Source organism: Sinocyclocheilus anshuiensis, unplaced genomic scaffold (genome assembly GCF_001515605.1).
Source record: "Sinocyclocheilus anshuiensis isolate Anshui unplaced genomic scaffold, SAMN03320099.WGS_v1.1 scaffold416, whole genome shotgun sequence".
Classification (NCBI taxonomy): Eukaryota; Metazoa; Chordata; class Actinopteri; order Cypriniformes; family Cyprinidae; genus Sinocyclocheilus; species Sinocyclocheilus anshuiensis.
In genome coordinates this window covers 777,005-784,844 of record NW_015554105.1, presented here as the reverse complement: position 1 = coordinate 784,844, position 7,840 = coordinate 777,005, and the positions used below count along the sequence as shown (strand labels likewise).

Here is a 7,840-nt window from a genome sequence, read left to right as displayed (position 1 = left end):
CAGTTTCTAAGCTATTTTATTGAGAAATCACAGAACAGTGTTGACAATACATTTCTGCGCTGAATGATTCTGTGCGCGTGATGAACTGTACGAGCTACTGTCTGTAGCCTATGTGTGTACATTACATTACAGCAGTGCATTAGATTAGAACGGATAAAATAAATAAATGTTATGTAAAAATGTTAATAGTAAGGTTTAAATAATATTTCTAATAGTAAGGTTTAAATAATATTTCATGCTGTAACTGTAGGGCTAATACAATACGTCCCCTATGAACAGCATATGTGAATATTATGTAGACCTATTGTTTAAATCGAATTTATGCTTTAAAAGTAGAGTAATCATAGCAGTTTTCATCCATAGTATGTCCATTTAAACGTTTGCGTTTAGCTTCAAATGGCATCTTTGACGACAGTATTCTATAAAAATTATTTGCATTCCGATCTTGACATCAAAAGGTACAAAAATATTTTTTTCTTTTATTCCATGGATTTTACCCATTTACCTCCACTTGTTCCCAGTGTTTTTCTGCAACCACTATGCGCGCGCAGCTGCAAGTGACGTAACTGTGACGTCTACTCTGAATTGGTCTATAGGATCAGCGACTAGTCGAAATCAAGCTTAAAGCATCATGGCAGAGCATTGAAGTCGACTAGTCGATTAGTCGGTGCAACCCCTACTATGGAGTAGGAAGGCGTTTTTTTTTTTTCAACAGCTATAATGCACTTGGCTTGATCCGACTTCCAGATCTGGTAGATCTGTGTTATTGTGTTTTTTGTCTTTATTATCTTCATTATTATATTCATTTTAATGTAGAAATTTAAACTGTCCTTTTGCTTTAAAACTCTTTTGCACATAATGTATAGCATAGACAGATATATACATATATATATCACTACATATTTTTTCATGGCATTTAATTTGCACATTTGTATGCAAGAAAGCATTGGGCAGGATGTGGAATTGTGTGTTTTTGTCAATAAAATAAATAAAATTGGGCTTTTATCTAATTAATCGATTAATCAAAGAAATAATCTACCAGATAATCGATTACAAAATACTCGTTAGTTGCAGTCCCATTGAAAATTGGAGAACTTGTTCATCTCGTTGAGCATGTTTGACCTAAGAACAGCTATATTAGCTGACATTTGTGCTGCATGTCAAGCTATTAGCCTGTGTAAAGTGTGATTTCTAGCAGAAGACTCACCCTATATTCTCCCAGAAGGCTTTGCAGCTCGAGGCGATGTTCCTCAGCCACCTCTCGTCCTCCGCTCAGCTCTAATTTCGGCAGGAACTGACGTAACGTAGAGATGCAGTAGGCTGCAGATTAGACGTTACTTCCGAAAGTCCTTTTAAGATCCAGCAGAATCACTGGGATTCTTCAGCTAGCTTCAGTTATGCCGGGTTCAGACTACACAATATATTTGTCGGTCACGATAGTCACTGTGTCAGATTTCACGATTTTGACTCCTGAAATCTTGTCGTGTCGTGGACAAGAAACATGTCAGACTACACGGTGCTTCCCGAACATTCATCGTGTGTCGTCTTTAACGATGCGTGTGATGTCATCGAGAAGGCGGAACTAGCGACTGACTTCCGAAAACAAGAGTGTAAACATTGCTGAAGCGCTTCCGCTATCGTTCGCCAGCATTTTTCTTTCTTTGTTCTGTCGTGGTAGTCCCTCGATGACACATACAGGCAGGAGTACTGTTGCCACAGCTCCACGAACCTTTCCTCCATCTCATAATTACACCTAGCAGCACCATCATCTCTCTTTCGTTTTGCCATGTTTGAAACCTGTGTATGAAAGAGCTTCTGTGCTGCTATTGGTCAACGTCACCAATGTGACAGAACTCGTCGTGGACGATGGGAAAAAAATTAAACATGCTAGTCTTTCTGTCGTGATGTCGTGAAGCATCCTAATGCCGGGTTCAGACTACACGATATTTTTGTCGGTCACGATAGTCACTGTGTCAGATTTCACGATTTTGACTCCTGAAATCTTGTCGTGTCGTGGACAAGAAACATGTCAGACTACACGGTGCTTCCCGAACATTCATCGTTTCTGTCGTGATGTCGTGAAGCATCGCAGACGCGGAATCGGTTGTCATCCACTATGACACACTACACGAGCTGAAACGATGGAATCTTGCGTCCCGACGCCCATTGTCTTTTACGAATCCCCACGAGACCCTACGTCAAGAAAATCGTGGCAAAATCGGGCTAAAATCGTGTAGTCTGAACCGGGCATTAAAGGGTGACCTGTTAACTCGAGGCCTGTGATTGGTGGAGCCGTCCTCACCTGCACACTAGAGAGGTCTGGATCAGGGAACGATCGAGAGAAAAACGCTTTCCAGAGATTTGGCTTAGAAACGTCAAAACTCATTCTCACAGGTGCAGCGTATGGCTGGATGTTAAACCAAACCTGAGAAACATGGACACAGATATACAAATAAATACCAATAAAATAATCTTACTTTTTTTTTTTTAAATCATATCACATAAACAAAGGCCAAGCTTTGCCAGAAATTGTACTTTTGTGCACAAAAAAGCACATGACTACTTTGGATAAATTATTATTTTTTTATATATATCTGAAAAAGTATTTTCTGCTCATCAAGGCTACATTTATTTGATCAAAAATACAGTAAAATAGGACTGTGCGATATGTATCGTCTACGATAATATTGTTTAAACTATATGCGATTTGACATTATCGAGTATACCGCAAAAACCAAACAAAAACACACCCAGAGAGTGCACGCATACACTGTGAGATGTAGGTTACACTACTGAAAATTCAGCTTTGATCACAGGAATAAATTACATTTTACAATATATTCAAATAGTAAACAGTTATTTTAAATAGTAATAATGTTTCACAATATTAATGTTTTTACTGTAGTTTTGATCAAATTAATTTAGCCTTGGTGAGCAGAATGTTTCAAAAGTATAAACGATCTTAAATATTCAAAACTTTTGACTGGTTGTGTATTTTAAATTGATTGTAAAATAAAGCAATAAGCTGCAAGAAGCCGTGGTTTACAGTAAATTTATAACAGCTAAGGGGCGTTGTTAAAACCCCCTTAGCTGTTATAAATTCACTGTAAACCACGGCTTCACGGGGCTTATTGCTTTTATAAAACGGTTATTCCATATACGTAGTAAGGTTTCACAAAATAAAACAGAGCAAATAAAGTGTAATGATATTAATAAAAACAGTATTCTTCCACCAAACAATGTAGTTCCTCAGAAACAGTTGTGGTTCCAACAAAGTGGTTGCCGAGCAACACACAAACGTAAACAAAGGTGTATGTTTGTAGAGTACTTTACAACAGCTTCGAACACGGCTCAACCAATCAGAATCTAGGACCGGAACTTCCGTTTTAGAATGTATTTTTGCACACATATGAAGTCAGATATGGTAATTGGGATACGTTTGAATATTTTTTTTTTTGGCATGCGTATTTACTAATGTTATCTGAGCTGATCAGGCAGCCGATGGTCTGAAGGGGGCAGAATGTGTCATATTGTCCGTAGTGCTGCCCGGTGCTGGGATTCCAGATCAGATAGCGGTTCTGCTCATACGTCAAAACGTACGCTGTAGGGCCCTAAAACAATGACACATAAAAAAATACAGTGTTTTCATGTCCATCTCCACTGATTTCTACTGAGGTTTGATCACCAGCAGAGATCTGTGATCTGCCACCTTCAGTCTTGAAGGTGCTTCAAGCAGTGTGATTGGCTAAGAGGCCTGTCACTCACCTCAAGAATGGCGATGCCTATGATAAGCCACGCCCTTTTCCCCATTGATAGGAAGTAGTTACAGAGCAACACAACATGCTCCTCCTCATCTCCCTCTAGCAATGCTAGGAATTGCTTAAACAGCATAAATCAGACAAAAATGAGTATATATAACACAAAACAAAGAAACAAGAGAGACGTCCATGGTTACTCACATCGCACGTGCTCCATAAGTCACAAACCCCTGCAAAAGACACGCTGTCTGGAAGGGAAGGAATGAGGGACACATACCGCGCAACCAACTCCTGAGGAGAGATAGAACGAGAGGATGAGCGCAATGACAGCACACACAGATGAGCTGGTGTCCAGCAGTGTGCGGACGGACCACGGTCTCCTGAGGGCCATTTGGGAAAACGTCTAGCAGCTCCTGCGGAGGGGTCAGAGGCCGTATGAAGCGTGTGACGAAGATGGTTTTGCCGTTGATGTCGATGACGGTAGTGAGACAGGGTCGGTCGGGGAAACGCCGACTGGCCTCCTTCTCGAACACTTCACTCGCGATCAACAAACGCTCACCTTCCTGAGAGTCACACTGAGAGGAGACAGAGGTCAGAGGTCATGAGACAGTGATTTTACACTGATCTGGGAGCTATTTTGAAGTTTCCCTTACTGTATATTAAGAAACTGAGCTGAAAAGTTTGGGCTCAGTAAGATTTTTTACTGTTTTTGAAAGAAGACTCTTCTGCTCATCAAAGTTGCATTTATTTGGTCAAAATACAGATAGATTATTACAATCTAAAATAAGTGTTTTCTAACGTAATATACGGTAGAATGTAATTTATTGCTGTGATCAAAGCATCATTACTTCAGTGTCACATGATCTTCAGAAATCATTCTAATATGCTGATTTGCTGCTCAAGAAACATTTCTGATTATTATCAACATTTAAAATACATTTAAATTTAACATTTTAAATTAATATATATATTTTCAGGACTATTTGATAAAGTTTAAAAGAACAGCATGTATTTGAAATAGAATTGTAGAATTGTTTGATACATTATATCTTTACTGTGACTTTTGATGAATTTCATTACTTTCTGACTCCAAACCTTTGAATGGAAGTGTATAAACAGTCAATTGGACATGAAGAGATTTTAAACCTGATCTAAACAAAACTCCACTAAACAGACAACACTTACAGGAATGTTTTGGGTTAAGCTAGTAATTAGGTAATGCGAGTTAAGCTCTAGGATGCTCACAGATGCTGTCGATTACCACAGAAATCCATATAGACTCGTTTCTCCATTTGTGAAAGCAAACAAAAATCATGTTTACAGTAATACACTCACATACAATTGAAGTCTATGGGGCAAGACATTCTGGCCAGACAATAGAAATGTGCATCTTGTGTATTTGTTAAAGCGCTTTTAGTCATTCTTCCACATCAAATGTGTTGTATTTAAGCTGTAAAGTTTTTATATTTTTATATTGTGAGGTAGGACTACAGGTCTAGGTTACTGTCAGCAGATTTTCTCCATGTAAACAGTCCCTTGCATCTTTCTGGCATCCTGTGAAAATCTCTCAGTTTACTGGCTTTAGTAATCAATTTTATTACACTGGCATGCTGCTGCTAATGCATATAATGCTTAAGCGTTTTGGTGATACTTTGAAAAAGGTGTGTATTGCTGGTACAATGCTTTCCTCCCTAGACTTTCACTGTAAATAAACATGGTTCAGACTCCAAATATGTTACCTTTACTTCCTTCATCTATTGAAAAAAAAAAAAAAAAAAAAAACAGAGACAAAAACGAAAAAACATTTAACAAAAAAATAATAAAATACTTACTTCTAAAAGTTTTTTGTTTATGAAGATAAAATATAAAATACCTGAAATAATTTCTTATCCTCACAAAACACTTGATAATCATCAAGCAGATTTATCTGCTGTACCTTTTCTCTGATGGTGTCTCCGGGAACCAGCTGGGGTTCAATAGTGATGAAGAGGCTGAGGAAGGTTCCTTCACTCAGGCTGCGGACGGCGTCATATCCACCTTCACTGCCCAAACTGCGCTCCTTACTGTATCCCAGCAGCACTGGAGGAGTGGACACCTTAAACGTCCCATCAATCTAAACATACAATATACAGATCACAATCAGCCAATCAAATGTAAGAGATACATTCAGTCAGCCTATCAGAGGGGAGCAGGATTATTTTAGAGCATATTATTTCCATTCATACTTGAACACTACGGAAAGGTAGAAACTGTCATGTGCTTAATCATGAATGAGACACAGTGTGTTAGTGTTTAGTATCTTGCCCGAGACTGCAGGTAGATGGTGCTGAAGGGGATCTTGATGGGAGCCGAGCCAGCGTCGCTCTATACGGGTGTGAATAGTGTTCCCTCTCTCTCGCTCATCCTGACGGAGTTAAAGCAGACAGGTCACGTCATTATCACACCAGGAAGTTTTAAATGGCTCTGGCAATGGTTCATAAGCACATCAAAGGCACAGAATGCTTCTCACCTCCACCACATCATAGAGGACCTCATCGAAGATGTTGATGAAGACCTCATCTCTGACCGACTGCAGACTGGTGGAGCTGTAGTCTCCGTTCGGAGCACTGAGATAAAGGGGAAACTCACACCATGCAAATACTGCAACTCAGTGTGATCACAATAACATTTCTGATTAAGTTTGATATGATGTGTGTAGTATTAGTTTTTTTTTTTACTTATTTGACCATTATATCAAAACCTAGCTGCCTACCTAGACAGCATTTCAAGGTACTAGGGATGCACCAAAATTAAAATTCTGGGCCGAAACCGAAACTGAAAATTCTGGATGCACTTGGCCGAAAACCGAAACCAAAGATGCTTTTTAATAATTATTTATAATTTTATTAAATAATATAAAATATTATATTATATTATATAGTATTTAAAAAATACAAGCCAGTAAAAAATAACCACACTTTTATTGAAAGTAAAACAATAAAATTGGACAGAAAATATATTAAATATCAATATATTATTTTTATTCAGTTCTATACAACAGAATCAGATTTAACTGATTTTTTTCAATTATCCAAATAATGTATAGTCCTACAAAGCTATTACTATCAGTTATTATCATGTGAGCAGAGCATAGCGTCATGAGAGGGTAGCGCCATTTTACCAGCGTTGCCCAGTACAGCTGTACTACACCATAAACAGCACAGCAGCATTATTGCAAACAGGAACAAGTGTACTACATAGAAATTTCCTGTTTGGCACATTATTTGGTTTCGGTGCATCCCTGTATCATAGGTGCACTCCTAACATGAACGCTATTCTAAAAGTTAGATAAGAGCATTATGCTGCCCATGGGCGTCGCTAGGCCATTTTTAGGGGGCTATAGCACCCCTAAAATGATTACTCAGCCCCCCTTGGGGACAAATTTGTACCCAAAAGTGAGCTAAACATCACAAAATCTCCTAAAACCTCCCTTTGGGAATGTCCTCATTTGTAAAACTGGTATAAAAATAAAGTAAACAACATTTTTTTTTTAAATTGTAAAATGCAGAAAGTTTCCTGTAAGGGGTTTAGGTGTAGGGTGATAGAATATACAGTTTGTACAGCATAAAAACCATTACGCCTATGGAATGTCCCCATTTAGATAGCTAAGTAAACGTGTGTGTGTGTGTGTGTGTGTGTGTGAGAGAGAGAGAGAGAGAGAGAGATCAGTATTTAGGAAGACTTGTATGGCTTATTCAGTACTCAAATGTATCTATGCAGTACAGTGGAATACAATAAGTTGCAAAATGTAATAAGTTTAGTTTACCACCTTATCCTATTAGTCAAACATTTTTTTTATTTTATTTATATGTTTACTATTATTTGTTATTATTATACCCTCATTGGGGGCTGAGCCCCCCTAAAACGAAAATCTTAGAATCGCCGCTGATGCTGCCTTTTAAGACATCTAATTTTTGGCCAAATTGTAATGCTACATCACATCACAGAATATACTGTGACAAGCTCAATGAAAAAAAAAGAAACCTAAATTAGAAGAAACTGTAATTTCTCAACATAAATAAATACATACTATTATTAATGTA

At 38.0% G+C, this 7,840-nt stretch overlaps 1 pseudogene; it reads right to left on the bottom strand.

Moving 5' to 3' along the window:
- Window positions 1–7,840, bottom strand: part of LOC107669684 (coiled-coil and C2 domain-containing protein 2A-like) — a 31,968-nt pseudogene that overhangs the window by 581 nt on the left and 23,547 nt on the right.